Genomic DNA, 14,088 nt, shown 5'->3' on the forward strand with positions numbered 1-14,088 from the left:
TGTGAAATAGGTTGTTGTTTTTTCCCCCTGAAAAAGTGGAGTTCAGAAAGGCCAGATCTGTGCCTAAGGCTGCATGGCTGGCAGGTGGGGGCCATCCTCTCTGCCCCGCTCCTATGGCCAGTGGCAGGTAAGGGTGATTGTGAAAGTGTCCTAAGTAGAAAAGCTACTATTGTACTGCAGAGTCAGCCCTCATTGGAAGGCACACTGTTTCCACCACGAATGGTGGCCTGGCCAGAGAGTCTGTTGATAGATGAGTTTTTATGACATCAAGACCCGCATGGTGGACAGGATCAGATTTCCTCAGTAAAATCTGGGATTTTTACTTCAGAGGAATCAGATGTAATCCTTCTTCCTTATGCCAAGAAAACAGAGCAGGCCCTTGCAATAATAGGACGACTCGGAAACTTTACAGTTAAAAAGTCAGATAAAATGGTTGACTTCAAGTTTCGTTCATAAGTGCCTCTCTCCCTACTCTCCTCCCCCCGAAAATGCACACTGGTCCCCAGAGATCTGTGGGATAAGAAAACAGAAAATCTGCTTACCAAGCGGTTCAGTCTTTCTTTAGACTACAAGCCCCTGCTGGGCGATGTGTTGGTTTCGTTTGTGAATGTGGAGGGAAAAAAATCAGTGATCAGGAACTTCACTTTTGAGAAAATAAATGTCCATCACTTTCTCTTGTGACTTTTTTTCCTTCTCCGTAGTTTGTTAAATGATTTGTGCCTTAGTATTCTCTTTTTATTTATGTCTATTTTGCCAGGAGGCCTTGAAGCAGGGGTAAATATGAAAGAGAGATAAGTTACCCTGACCTTGATTTTATAGCACTGTAGTAACTAAAGGTGTGTTTACCCTCTCATGGAGCTATAAAAACACTTTTCTTTTTAAGCATTTGCAACTCTGGTCAGGACGGGACATAGCCATGCAGCAGGGTTAACAATATATAAAGGTCTGAGATTAAAATTGGGATATGATAATAAACTGAAACTTCATCTTCCAGGGCAGTTTTTAAGTTTGATTTTTTTAAGATTTTATTTTTTCCTTTTTCTCCCCAAAGCCCCCTGGTACATAGTTGTATATTCTTCGTTGTGGGTCCTTCTAGTTGTGGCATGTGGGACGCTGCCTCAGCGTGGTTTGATGAGCAGTGCCACGTCCGCGCCCAGGATTCGAACCAATGAAACACTGAGCCGCCTGCAGCGGAGCGCGCGAACTTAACCACTCGGCCACGGGGCCAGCCCCTTAAGTTTGATTTTATGAATAACAAATTGTTGCTTTTGACAGAAAGGACATAGTGAAAAAGAGTATATCACAAAGAAAAAATGTAGGTATTTTGAATGCTAATAAAGACTTAATATGTACATATGCCTCAGGAGACTGTCAGCGGAAGGGCTGTTCCTTTCAGTGGGATCCGTGTGGAGATTTACAGTGTTTCTGAAATAGAAACCAATCTGACTCAGATTATCTAGCTTGCCTTCGATTTAGTGGGTTAGTCTCCAGCTCTCCTGCCCATCCCAAACTCCTCTGCTACTTGGAAGGTTAACAAGTTGATTAAAAAGCACGCATGGGAGGCTGAAAAGAGGGAACGATTTAAGCTGACAGCTGATTCTCAGTAGCATTTGGAAGGGAAATTAGCAGCAAAGGTAAAACTGATTTTATTTTGGAATTTCTATAATGTGAGGAGCGCTGTACAAAATTTTTAGTTTGTGCTCTTCAAAATCCCCCTCCTCAGAGATAAGACAAATGTTTGTGGTGGGGCTGGGCTCTTGCAGATCCTTCTATACTTTTTTTTGCTTGATGGTAGCTGGTGTACCCAACACATCCCTGTTTTGGGTAGCTCTCATTTGTATTCTTTAGGGCCAGTATCTCCCTTTCTGGGGAGGAGTACAGTTCTAGACCCTTAGAACTGGCAAGGGAGTTGTGATAAGCTAATTCAGTTCTCTTTCATGTAAAAAACAGAAACTGAGGCCAAGGAGGAGAAATGACTTGCTGCGCAGAGATGGTATCCCACTTACAGTCACACTGCTATTTAGCATCAAAACTGGGACTGCAGTGCTGGATCCTGATTCCTGATTTAGTCTTGCTCAATTTGTAATATACTCTTCCTTTTCATCTAGGTGTGTTCTCTAAAATGAAGCAAACCTGGAAAAAGTTGTAATCAGTTAATTGACAAAACTATGTTATCTGATTTTTTCTTTTTCTTTTTTCCCCCCCGAGGAAGATTAGCCCTGAGCTAACATCTGCTGCCAATCCTCCTCTTTATGCTGAGGAAGACTGGCCCTGAGCTGACATCCGTACCCATCTTCCTCTACTTTATATGTGGGACGCCTACCACAGCCAGCTTGCCAAGCGGTGCCATGTCCACACCCGGGATCTGAACCGGCGAACCCCGGGCCGCTGAAGCGGAATGTGCTCACTTAACCACTGCACCACTGGACCGGCCCGCTATGTTATCTGATTTTAAATGGGGTAGGGAGGAGAAGGGAGGTGGAATGGAGGTGGGAACCATAAACCAAGAACAAGTGGACATTAACACACCCACATAACTGTCTGGAGTTAAGGTGACGGAGAACGAAAGTGTGGACTGAAATAGACAGGGATGCTTGGGAGGCTTGGGCACAGTGCAGAGCCTAGAGGAGCCCTGAGGGCAGGAGGTGTGGGGCAGGGCCAGGGAGCAGGGGCTGTTCTAGTCAAGAGTGGGGCTCGGCGGGCAGTAAGAAGACGGTGGGTTTTCATTTTGGAGTTTATTCAACACATATTGTGTGGTGGCACTGTGCTGGGCATGGCGTAGGTATTGGTGAACAAACAGGCATGGTTACACCCCCTCTGCCTCCTGGAAAATGCAGTCTGATTGTGGAGGCAGACAGTCAACAGACACATGAATAGGTAATTGCAGATGGTGGTAGGTGCAGGGTGTTGTGAGAAGGCACAGCTAACTGACTGATGCAGGAGGCCTCCTCGGGAAGCTAATATCTGGAAGATGCAGGCGTTAGACAGTGAATGAGGTTCTTGTTTAAACCAGATGTGTGCAGCTGGAGGGCCTCTACCTTGGTGGATATTCAGGGATTCTACTCTATCTTACAAGCAGGGGGAACCTCTGAAGAGTTTCAGCCAGGGAGGGATGTGAATAGATGTGTGAGAAATGTCAGTAGACATGGCACACGCATTGCCCCCGTCCTTCTGGCTTGCTGGGTGGGAGGGAGGCAAGTGGGGAGGAGCCAGGAGAGGAAGTGGGGCAGCTGGTGTAGAAGCCTGAAGAACCACTGTGGAAGAGAGGAGAGGGAGGGAGTGCGGAGTAGAAAAGTGCAAGACAGGCCTGAGAACACCAGGGTTGGAGGCTGAGAGGAGGAGAAGCTGGCGAAGGAGAGACCCAACAGGAGCAGCTGGAGCTAGGAGAAGGCCAGACAGTGGGGTGACGGCATGGGAGCCAGAGAGGCATCAGATGCTGTGGGAAGCTCTGGTCAAATGAGGTCTGAAAATGACTGATTTGACAGTGTGAACATTATCAGCATCCCTGGCAAGAGCAGTTTTGTTGGCTTCTTGAGGCAGACGCTGGGATCCATCCAAGGCCCTGCTGCCCACCCTTCACTTTCATGTCTCTGCCCACACCTTTGCCGTTTGCTCCGTGTAAGCAGCGCCTCCCAGCTCCCTCTGCACCCTGCCTGCTCCATACCACGGGGTACTCCTGACATGGCACACATTGGGTTGTCTGCCTGTCTACCCCTATAGAATAGAGGCTGAGGACTTGGTTGTTCACTGCTCTATCTTTAGCACCTGTAACAGTGCTAAATAAATGAATTGAGTGGATGAATCAGGATAATGTCATGAAGAAAGTAGTATTTCATCCAGGTTAATCTGGCTTTAATTATTCATGCTGTGTATAGCCCACATGCAACCTGAAAAGGTTCCGATTCTTACCATCAACCCATTTCTTTCGTTATGCACCATTTTACACAGGGCGTTACAGTAGGTGCTATGCAGAATTGACTAACAGCTCCATCTCCTGGCCCGAGAAAGGTTAGAGTTTGATAGATGTACCCATACCCACTTTAGTTAACTTACCCTAGTGTCACTGAGACCCTAGTTATTACCAAAGGTTTGGGGTTTCAAATTCAATAGAGAACAGATTCCATGGGTTTTCTTTAATAGTCAAAGCTGACGTTTTAGAAAAGGAGCCAGTGCTTTCAAAGCCTATTTATAGGTCTTGGCTACCTGGAGAGTGTTACCTTATCCTTTGAAATGCATCAGACAGCTTCAGATTTCTCTGCCTTTTAAGTAGGTTATGTAGCTGGCAGTGCCTCGAAAATGACTAATACTGGTGATAATAACAAATTTGTTTCTTGCCAGTCTTCATAGGAACTCAGAAACATTTGCAAACATGATCTATTTCTGTTACATCTCTGGCAGCCAGTTTCTAGAGTCCTGACTCCAGATGTGTACTCTGGCCAGAGTCCCCTGTTAATTTCTTCCTCTTTAAGCCAAATGTCTGGAATGGGGTGGAGTTTTTCATTCTTTACTTAAAAATCTTAACCTTGCTGAATATTTGAACCTGCTAATTTCCTTTTCCAGAGGTAAATGAAAGTGCTAGGGAAAGGCTATGTTCTCTGAGGATAGTTATTCCCATACTGAATATGGTAGAAACCTCTCTCTTGTATCTGGGGTTTAGCCACTTTGATCAGGGTAAGGGTGGCAGTTACCACATCAGCTAGGCGGGGCCACCCTGAACACAATAAAATGTGGATAGGACTTGTGTTTGGGTGTGTACCTGTGTGATTTTGTTTGTCTTGCTGGTTTCTCTTCCTAAATTTTCCTTTTATATTATTTTGAAATGTTAATAAAAGTGTTATGATTAGAAATGTGAAGGACATATATGAAGAAAATTATAGGCTACCAGACAGCTGCAGATGCCTCTGACTTTTTGAGTAGGTTAAGTAGCTTGAATAAGCGGAGAAGCAGATGCTGACTTAGGATGGAGATGACCCAATTGGAATGGGCAGTTAATGCCCACAGTAATTTATTTAAGTGCAGCCCCAATCAAAATACTAGAATAGTTTTCTTTTGACATTTGACAATGTGATTGTAAGGTTCACATGGAAAAATAAATAAGAATTGTATAATTTGTTTTAAAAAATGATGGGGACTAAACTTACCTAGATAATAAAGTATATCACAAATTTATAATTATTGTCAGTGTAATACTAGCACAAAATTGGACACGAATCAGTGATACAAGGCCCCAGAACAGACCCTTGTGTATATTATAATTTAATGCATATTAATGGAAGTGTCATAAGTTAGTGGGGGAAGATGCGACAGACAATCAGCTAGTTGGAATTTATTTTGGTGAGCTGGGTAAGGAACTAAATTGATCCCCCCCCCAGATAAATCAGTTAAATGTAGAAAGTGAAACCTTTATGAATATATGCACAAAAGAAATAGGACATTCACAAGTGGTCCCAAGTATATATATAGGAATGTAGTGTATGAAGAAGATGATTATTTTAGTCTGTCAGGATCAAGGGAAAGATGGATTAAGTAAATGGGTAGAAACTATTGTCTAAAGTGGGATCTCAGTATCATTCAGTACACCAAAATAACTTCCAGATGGAGCAAAGAGTTGAATGTATAAAGTGAAGCTTTGAAAGTACTAGAAGAAAATATAGATAAGTGTTTTCAGTCTTTGGGTGGAAAAGGCCTTTTTAAGTTTGACACAATAACTAGAAGCAGAAGAAAGGACTTAAAAATTTTCACTACACGAATGAAAATTTTCTACTAAAAATAACAACAAAAATCCACCATACATTAAAAAGTTAAATAGAGCAGAAACCCAAACGAAGAACACTGTAAATATTCAAGGCAAAGATAGTCAAGATGGGCATATTACTCTGTCATGTGTATTCAGACATTTCCAACAAATTAAGAGCTCTCAAACAACAGAAAATGAGCAGAAGACAGTTAACATAAAAATAGCAATAAGCAAGAAGATACTAATAATAGGGAACCAAAAAATCAGTAAAGTAAATTTTTGCTTCTCAGGTTAGCAAACATTAGTGGTAACTGATATGAGCAGTGGTTTGGGGGAAATAGGCACTCTTCCCTGCCTTTGGGGAATGTAAATTAGTACAAACTTTGAAAGATTCTTTGACTATAACAAAATTATAAATATCTACATACCTCTATTTCAGCTTTCCCATTCCTAGGAATTTATCTCATAGAAATGGTCATGCAATTGCACAAAAATGTAAGTAGCAGGGTCTTCATCACAGCACTGTTTATAATAGTGAAAAATAGAAATATATCTATTAATATAAACGAATGTCTGTGGAGAAATGGCTAGGTAGATTGTGATAAATATATATGGTAGAATATTCTATAGCCAATAAAAATATTATAAAACTGTATTTATTGGTATAATAAGATGTCTATGACATATAAGTGAAAAATGAGTTGTAAAACAAGATTATGATCACACATATTTAAATAGTATGTTTATATATTTATCTGAATATATATATATTTTCAGGTAAATATATATATATATTCAGATAAATATATATTACAAGGACTTAGGGACCAACTACAAAGTTAGAATAGTCCATAAGACTGCCCTCACTTCTAACACCAATTGCACGTTAGGAGAGTACCCAAAACCATCCTTAGGTTCAGTAATTCTTTAGAGAGACCTACAGAACTCGCTGAAAGTTGTTATACTCATGGTTATGGTTTATTACAGGGAAAAGATTCACATTGAGCCCTTCCCAAGCCAAGGGAAGAGATGCATAGGGCAGAGTCCAAGAAGGGGCTTAATGTGGTGCTTCTGGTTGTCTCCTCTCAGTGGAGTCCTGGTCGGCACTACCTCCCTCTGGCCACAGTGTGTGATGTGCACAGAGTATTGCCAACAGGGATGCTCACCTGAGTCTTCGGTATTCAGAGTTTTTATGGGGCTCGATCACATACTGCCGGTATGGCCCGCCTTACTCTGCAGCCCCTCCTGGAGATCCAGCTAATACTTTAGTCATCACTTTCTCTGGAGACCGGAACTGATCCCCTGTGGTCCAAAGCACCCATCGTAAATCACATTGTGAGACTGTTCTGTGGCCAAAGCCCCCAAGCAAACAAAGACACTCCTGTCGGGCAGGACATTCCAGGGGCCTAGAGGTCACCTCTCAGGGGGCGAGGGCAAAGGCCAGACTTCTCTTTGGGTAAGGTTATTTCTACATTACACAATGTTATCACCAACGTTTAAACAATGGTTATTTCTAGGTGGTGAAATTGCAGGTGACTTTGCGTTTGTTCTTTGTACTGTTCTGTATCATTTGGATTTTCTCTCAATGTGGGTATATTATTTACTGAAAATCAGTAAGACTAAAAAAGCTAAAAAAGGGATTAAAAGGAAAACGAAATCTCTGGATTGGGTGAACGAGCAGGCAGGGAAGCAGTAAAAGAAATTATAAAGAAAGACCTGTTGATATGGCTGCGCAAATAGTAATGTACTTATTCAAAGACATGCCATAAAAAGAAATAAAACTCAAAAACTTAGGGGAAACATTTGCATAAAGATCGCAAGGGATTAATATCATTAATATTATAGTATTACCAACATAAAATAGCTAGAGAAGAATGACTAACATTTCAGTGGATGGTGAAAACTGAGTAAGATCTGTCATCTAGTTAACAATAATGTACCAGAGCCAGTTTTCTGGTTTTGAAATTGTGCTACAGCTGTAGATGCCACTACTGGGGAAAGCTGGGTGAAGGGTACGTGGGACTCTTAGTGCTATTTTTTGTGAGTTTATATTTTGTGAGCTTTATTTCCTGTGAGTCTATAATTAATTCAAGATAAAATGTTTAAAAAAAGAGTACAACCAGCTCAGAAAGTGTAAGAGATATATGGCTAATACACAGATTTTTTATTTTTTTGGTGAGGAAGATTGGCCCTGAGCTAACAGCTGTTGCCAATCTTCCTGTTTTGCTCGAGGAAGGTTGTCTGTGAGCTAACATCTGTGCCAATCTTCCTCTATTTTTATATGTGGGATGCTGCCACCTCATGGCTTGATGTATGTAGGTCTGTGCCCAGGATCTGAACCTGTCAACCTTGGGTCACCGAAGTAGAGCATGCAAACTTAATCACTATGCCACCAGGCTGGCCACTGGATTTTTTTAAGTATTAAAATTTATTAACAAATGATGCAAATAAAGGAGGGATACCACTTTTTTCCTATCATAAGTGTGGTCCCATCCCCAGTCCAGAGGAGTCAGGAACATCCTGGGTTCTGGATTCAAGTTTACTCTTGTGGCAAATAAACATATAAATATGGCTTTAAATGGTGCCTGCCCGTGTCCCTGCTCCTCCCTGAGAGTCCAGTTATGGCTAGAATCTGACAGGAAACTCCAGGCTTTGAAACTCAGGAACATGCCCAAGAACCAGCTAACATTCAGCAACGTGCCCCAGATTTGACCAGCGCTCACTCTGTGCTGGGCTCCGGCCTTTCACACTTATTTGTAATATTCCTGGCTGTCCTGTGAGGTGGACATCATCGCCATTTTACAGAAGGTGAAGCTTGGACAGCTTATGTCACTTGTCCAGAAATGGAAACAACTTTACTTTCCTCATTTGCTTGGAAATGGTATAAGCATGGTAATAGCTCTCCCCAGGTGGAAGGCTAGAACACACTAGAATGTTCCCAGCAAGGACATGGGTCACTAGCATTCACAGGGTGAAGGAGAGGTCACTCTGTAGCTAGTCTGATTTTGCCTGGTTTCAGCTCCCTCTAGTTGTTCTAATTTTTGATGATCATGGAAATGATTACTCCCAGCTTTTTATACAAAAACAGACAAACACAGCCCTCACAAACATGCTCACACACATGGGCAGATGCACACCTAGACACAGTAGGACGCCCACATATGCAAGTGCTTGCTCACTCACACAAACCTAACCCCCCCACCCCTGCACACACACACGCACATACCCATATACGCCACATAACACACCACACCTGCTCACCTCATCAGTAGGGCAGACTTGTGATGAGGACCTCAAGAGCCCATATTCTTCTGCCTTGCTGCTATTGCCCTCAGAGCCTGCTTCTCCATCAGGACTCCCTTTGAATGTAAAAAAAAATAGACACTAAGTGACCCACGAGGAGGATGAATGTTGAATGCAGGTGATAGGACCCATGCCTGGGCCTGAGAGCAGGGCCTGAAAACCTCATGGGCTTCCTCTGGGAGGAAGCTCTGCTTGGGTGGGTGACCCAGGGCGGAGGGCCCACAGCTCCAGGCAGTTCCATTAAACACGTCGCCCTCCTCCCGCTATGCCTCTCACCACGGCCTCTCTCCACGGCTGCTCCCCACGTCTTGGCTCCTCAATGAACCTTTGTCGTCTGGAGCCTGTTAGTTTTGGCTCCTAGCAGCCTGTGGAACCAGGCCCAGATCTCAGGAACAGCCAATAGAGACCGCTCTTTTGAAGAAAAAGAATCGCAGTCGTGGAAGAGAGACTCGTCTGAGCATTATTCATCCACTCGCTCATTAAAGAGACCGCTTAATACCCATTATCCTCGTATTTGGATCTGTGCACAAAGTTGACTCGCACACAAATTTTCTATCTCCTTATGTGATTATTTGCCTTCTCCAATTAACTAGAAGCCCTAGAAGGTCTTGCACTGTACCTGGTCTTTTCTCCTTATTTTGAAAAAATATTATGTTCCTGTGTTATGTTTAAACAGTATAAAATGGTAAACAGTGAAAACTGAGTCTCCTACTGAACCCCTTAACTTCCCAGTTCAGCTCTCCAAAGGGAAATCACTGCTCCACTGTTACCTGTTTCTTCCGTCTCTTCCCTGAGATTGACTGGCTGTCTTCCTCCGTCCCTCCCTCCCACGCTCCCTCGTCTGTGTGTCTGTGCATATCTCCCTGTTAAAAATGCAGGTGGTGGCTGTGCCGTGTGTCGGGCACGTTGATTTTCCCCACTTACTGCATCATGTCAATCTCGCCTGTATGTCAGCACATGTAAAGTGTGTGTCGTTTGTGCAGTTGCCCCATAGTGTTCCACTGTCTGGATATACCACACTTTTCACCAATTCCCTCTGATCAACACCTAGATCAACAGGCTGCAGTTTAATGTCCTGTTTGTGTCTTTGTGCCCATGTGCAAGTGGGTCTATAGAATCAGTTTCTAACAGTGGAATTATCAGTCAAAGGGATGTACAATTAAAATGTTGGCAGACAGCTGTCCACTTGCCCTCCAACAAAGTTCACAATTATTTTTGCCCATCATGTCCCCAGTGCCAGCTTAATGATCAGGCCTCTCTCCCCTGTCAGAGTTCTGAACTGATTGGGAAATAAAACAGAGAAGCAGCATTATGGCATCATAGCAGCATTATTCACTAGGGCCAAAAGGTGAAACTACCCAAATGTCCATCGACGGATGAAAGAATAAAATGTGGTCTGTCCATCCAATGGAATATGATTCAGTCATAAAAAGGAACAACGTACAGTTGTCCCTTGGTATCTGCTAGGGATTTGTTGTAGGACCCCCTGCGGATACAAAAATCTGCCGATGCTCAAGTCCTTGATATAAAATGGCTTAATATTTGCATATAACCTAGGCACATCCTTCATATACTTTAAATCTTCTCTAAATTACTTAGAATACCTAATACAATGTAAGTGCTGTGTAAATAGTTGTCATACTGTATTGTTTAGGGAATAATAGAGGGAAAAAGGCCAGAACATATTCAGAACAGATGCAACCACCGTAGGCCTTTCAGTCCTCAGTGGGTTGAATCCATGGATGTGGGACCTGTGGATACTGAGGGCTGACTGTGTGGACACATGCTGCAACGTGGATGAACCTTGAAACTATTGTGTTAAGTAAAAGAAGCCTGTATTTTATCATTCTGTTTATATGAAATGTCTGGAAGAAACAAATTCGTAGAGACAGAAAGTAGATTAGTGGTTGCCAGGGGCTGGAGGAGGAAATGGTGGGGAGTGACTGCTAATGGGTACAGAGCTTCCTTTTGGGGTGATGAAAAAAATTCTGAAACTAGGTAGCAGTGACCGTTGCACAGCATCATAAATGTACTTAATGCCGCTGAATTGTACACTTTAAAATGGTAAATTTTATTTTATATATATTTTACCACAATAAAAAAGAGTCAGCAGATGGTAGCCAAAACCTTACCTCTATTTTGATAAAGCTGTGAGTGTGGCTTATAAGTGACTCCTGGACTGCCTTTCCAGGCAGCCCCAGGTAGCCCTGGACTAGGACAGGCCTCCCCACCCTCAGACTCTGTAGGAGCCGAGCAGGAGGAATGTGGCCCTCAGTGGGCAGCTTTCCCCAAAGGGGACAGGTGGGGGAGGGCCAGGACCCCACCATGCCAGTTCTTCCGCCTACACTCGCTGGTAACATACCCATTGCCCCTAGCTGTGAGGGAGTAGGGGGAGGCAGGGCTAGGAATGTTTTGGTAGTGGGTGTCGAGGAGGCATCAGGAGTGGCAGAGAAATTTGGCCTCATAACAAGCAAATATGGTTGAATGAGCAAGTGAATGAACTCCACCACTGTTCTGGGACCTATAGTGACAGACCCCGGGTCCCTTTGCTCGCTTTCTTTTGGAGAGCATGGTCTGACTAGGAGTTAGGAGCTAATCCTACCCGGACTGACAGAATCCGAAATTCCTGCCCCAGTCCCACACTTCCTGTTCTTAATTCCAGCTCCTGTCTGTGCAAAGCTTGCACATTAATTTCCATTCCAGAGCACTCTCTTGCCAGACCTCTGAAGAATTCAGTGTTTGCCAGTTCCATCCAATAAAAGTTTTGAGAGAGACCTTTGTTGTACTGTGAACTTCCTGTTTCGTGTCATGAACCTGTCTTCCAGGAAGGGCAGCATGGCAGGAGAGTGTGAAGATTTCTCTTTATGGAAAAGTCGAGCGCTCGTTTAATAACTCCATATTTAAAAGCACCTCCCATGTCCCAAGCACCGTGCCTTGATGAGTCAGACCTAGACCTTAGCTTTCCCCTAGAGGGGGAGAGTGTGAGGTGAGTCTCCGGTCACGATGACAGGGAAGCCCAGGGAGCTATGCATAGTGAGGGCAGGTTTAGGAGGCTGAGGCCAGGAGATCTTCCATTTGCTGGAGGGAAGCTAATGGTCTCAGGAATATTCATAGTGTATTTCTGATTACACTTTAACGAGGAACGCGGCTTAATCCTGGGGTAGACCGAGAAGTATCCCAGCTACCGTGTCTGGGAGATGAGTTAAGCTGGGGCAGGGTTGAGGGGAGCAGAAGTCCAGCCATGGATGCTTCCTGGAGATGCTGCCTCAGGGAGCTCCACCAAGCGCCTCAAGTTCCCTCTTAGAACTTTTTAAAGCAGCCTCTTCTAGTATGTTCCAGGGGAAACTAGACTTCGGGGACCTCCATAAAGGAGTCCCAGTCCAGGTTTGGTCTGTGGACGTCTGCATAGGGAAAGTCTCCTCTTCCTCTCCTTGAAGACTGAAGTGACATCAGTATGTTAAAGCCTCTGAGAAGCCCGTCAGTAAAGAAATGTACGGAAATTTATCCCAGCATTTTTCTACCAATTTGTCTATGGAATCCTTTTTCTCTGTAATACTTTGATACCACAGAACTATGCATATTACTTCTTCAGATCTTGTCTTGAAACTGTGGTGGGGGAGGGGTGGTCATCACCATGAAAACATCTGGGACACTCTTCCTTCACCCTCCACCTCTTGGGTGGTTTAGGTTTTGGTTTTGGACTCACTTCTTTGTGTTGGTTGAGCGCCACCTGTTGGCTGTTGAGAAACTTGGGATGATGGCAGTTGGACTTTCTAAAATCCTACATATTCCTCCTGAAGTTTGCCCAGTTTGATATACATACCAAGGAAAAATGAAACATTTTAGCAAACAAGAAGGAGGAAGATGAGAACCGCAAACTACAGCCTATGAGATTCAATTTCTAGCCTGTAGGGTTAAATTTCTGTCTGTATCTTCCCGCCCCCCTGACTGTAATAATTGAAGCTGCCAGCATAATGGGACTTCTCTGAGAGGATGCGCTTATGCTCCTGTCAGCCCACTTTGTTTCAAGTATCAAAGCAGGGGTGAGGTTGGGTTTGCATTTCAGCGCAATGGTTAGTTCTTCACAGAACATTGCAAGACACCAAAGGTCGTTCTCTTCCCGGAGTCCTCATTTTCCATTGTGTCCCTTCTCCTGCTTTTGTCCTGCAGCTGTCTCGCAGGTGGCAAATGCTCCATCAAGATTCACAGAAAAAGTTGCCTTTCAATTCTAGGCTTCAGCGTGAGGAAAATGAATTATAGAAAAGTTGCTTTTCCTTAAGGAAATAAAAAAATAGGAACAGTTTTCTATTTTGTTCTATTTTTTCCTGGAACTGCTGTCTGGCTTGACATCAGGTTGCTGGAAGATCTTGCAGAGGAGAGGAAAGACGGTGGACTTTGCCCAGTTGTGGGACCTAATTTACTCCGGTGTGTGCTCTGCTCTCCAGGCTCTAGTGTTTTCTGCTGCCTGGCCAGGCATGTTCTTGCTCAGTTCAGGGCCATCACAAGCCGAGCAGAAGGAACAGCATAGGTCTTCCCTCCTCTGCTTCGCTTGGCGAAGTTTCCCTTGCCCTCTAGGCCTTGGCTTAGATGTCACCTCCTCCAGAAACCCTCTCCTGACTGCTCAGACTAGGCCAGTTACGCCAGCTGTGCGCTCCTGCAGACCTCTGGTCTTCTTTGCAACACGTGGCATGTAGGCAGGACTTATGCCTCAGCAACTTGTATGCTCCATGAGGGCGAGGGACCTCATCCACCTTCTCCTTCCCTTTGCGCTGTTCTTAGCACAGGCACAACACAGGGTAGGTACTTAACACTTGTCAGATGAGTAAGGGAGTGCCAGTCTCTGCTTTCAAAGCACTTGAGAAGCAAGTGGTTCTGCAGCTACGTGGGCTCCAGGGCTAACCTTTGACCTAGTCTTTCTTCACTGGTATTGAGAGCGGGCACATGGGTGGCACCTTTTTCCTCCTGTGGAGGAGGAGCCTAATGACATTGGTGACAAACACAAAAGAAAGGACTATTCAAGTTAGGAGGTGTTAAAAATCAGGCCTTTT

At 44.0% G+C, this 14,088-nt stretch overlaps 1 protein-coding gene and 1 long non-coding RNA gene across 6 annotated transcripts in view; one reads left to right on the forward strand and one right to left on the reverse strand.

Moving 5' to 3' along the window:
• MLXIP (MLX interacting protein) overlaps positions 1–14,088 on the forward strand; it is a 58,110-nt gene that overhangs the window by 24,205 nt on the left and 19,817 nt on the right. The gene's annotated exons all lie outside the window — the stretch shown is intronic.
• On the reverse strand, positions 1,667–9,447 carry LOC138915215 (uncharacterized). Its single transcript, XR_011420843.1, has 5 exons — positions 9,317–9,447; positions 8,999–9,096; positions 6,904–7,039; positions 6,166–6,259; positions 1,667–2,133 (listed from the first exon to the last, which is right to left on the reverse strand). It is a non-coding gene; the product is annotated as an uncharacterized lncRNA (long non-coding RNA).

Source organism: Equus caballus, chromosome 8 (assembly GCF_041296265.1).
Source record: "Equus caballus isolate H_3958 breed thoroughbred chromosome 8, TB-T2T, whole genome shotgun sequence".
NCBI classification, from domain to species: domain Eukaryota; kingdom Metazoa; phylum Chordata; class Mammalia; order Perissodactyla; family Equidae; genus Equus; species Equus caballus.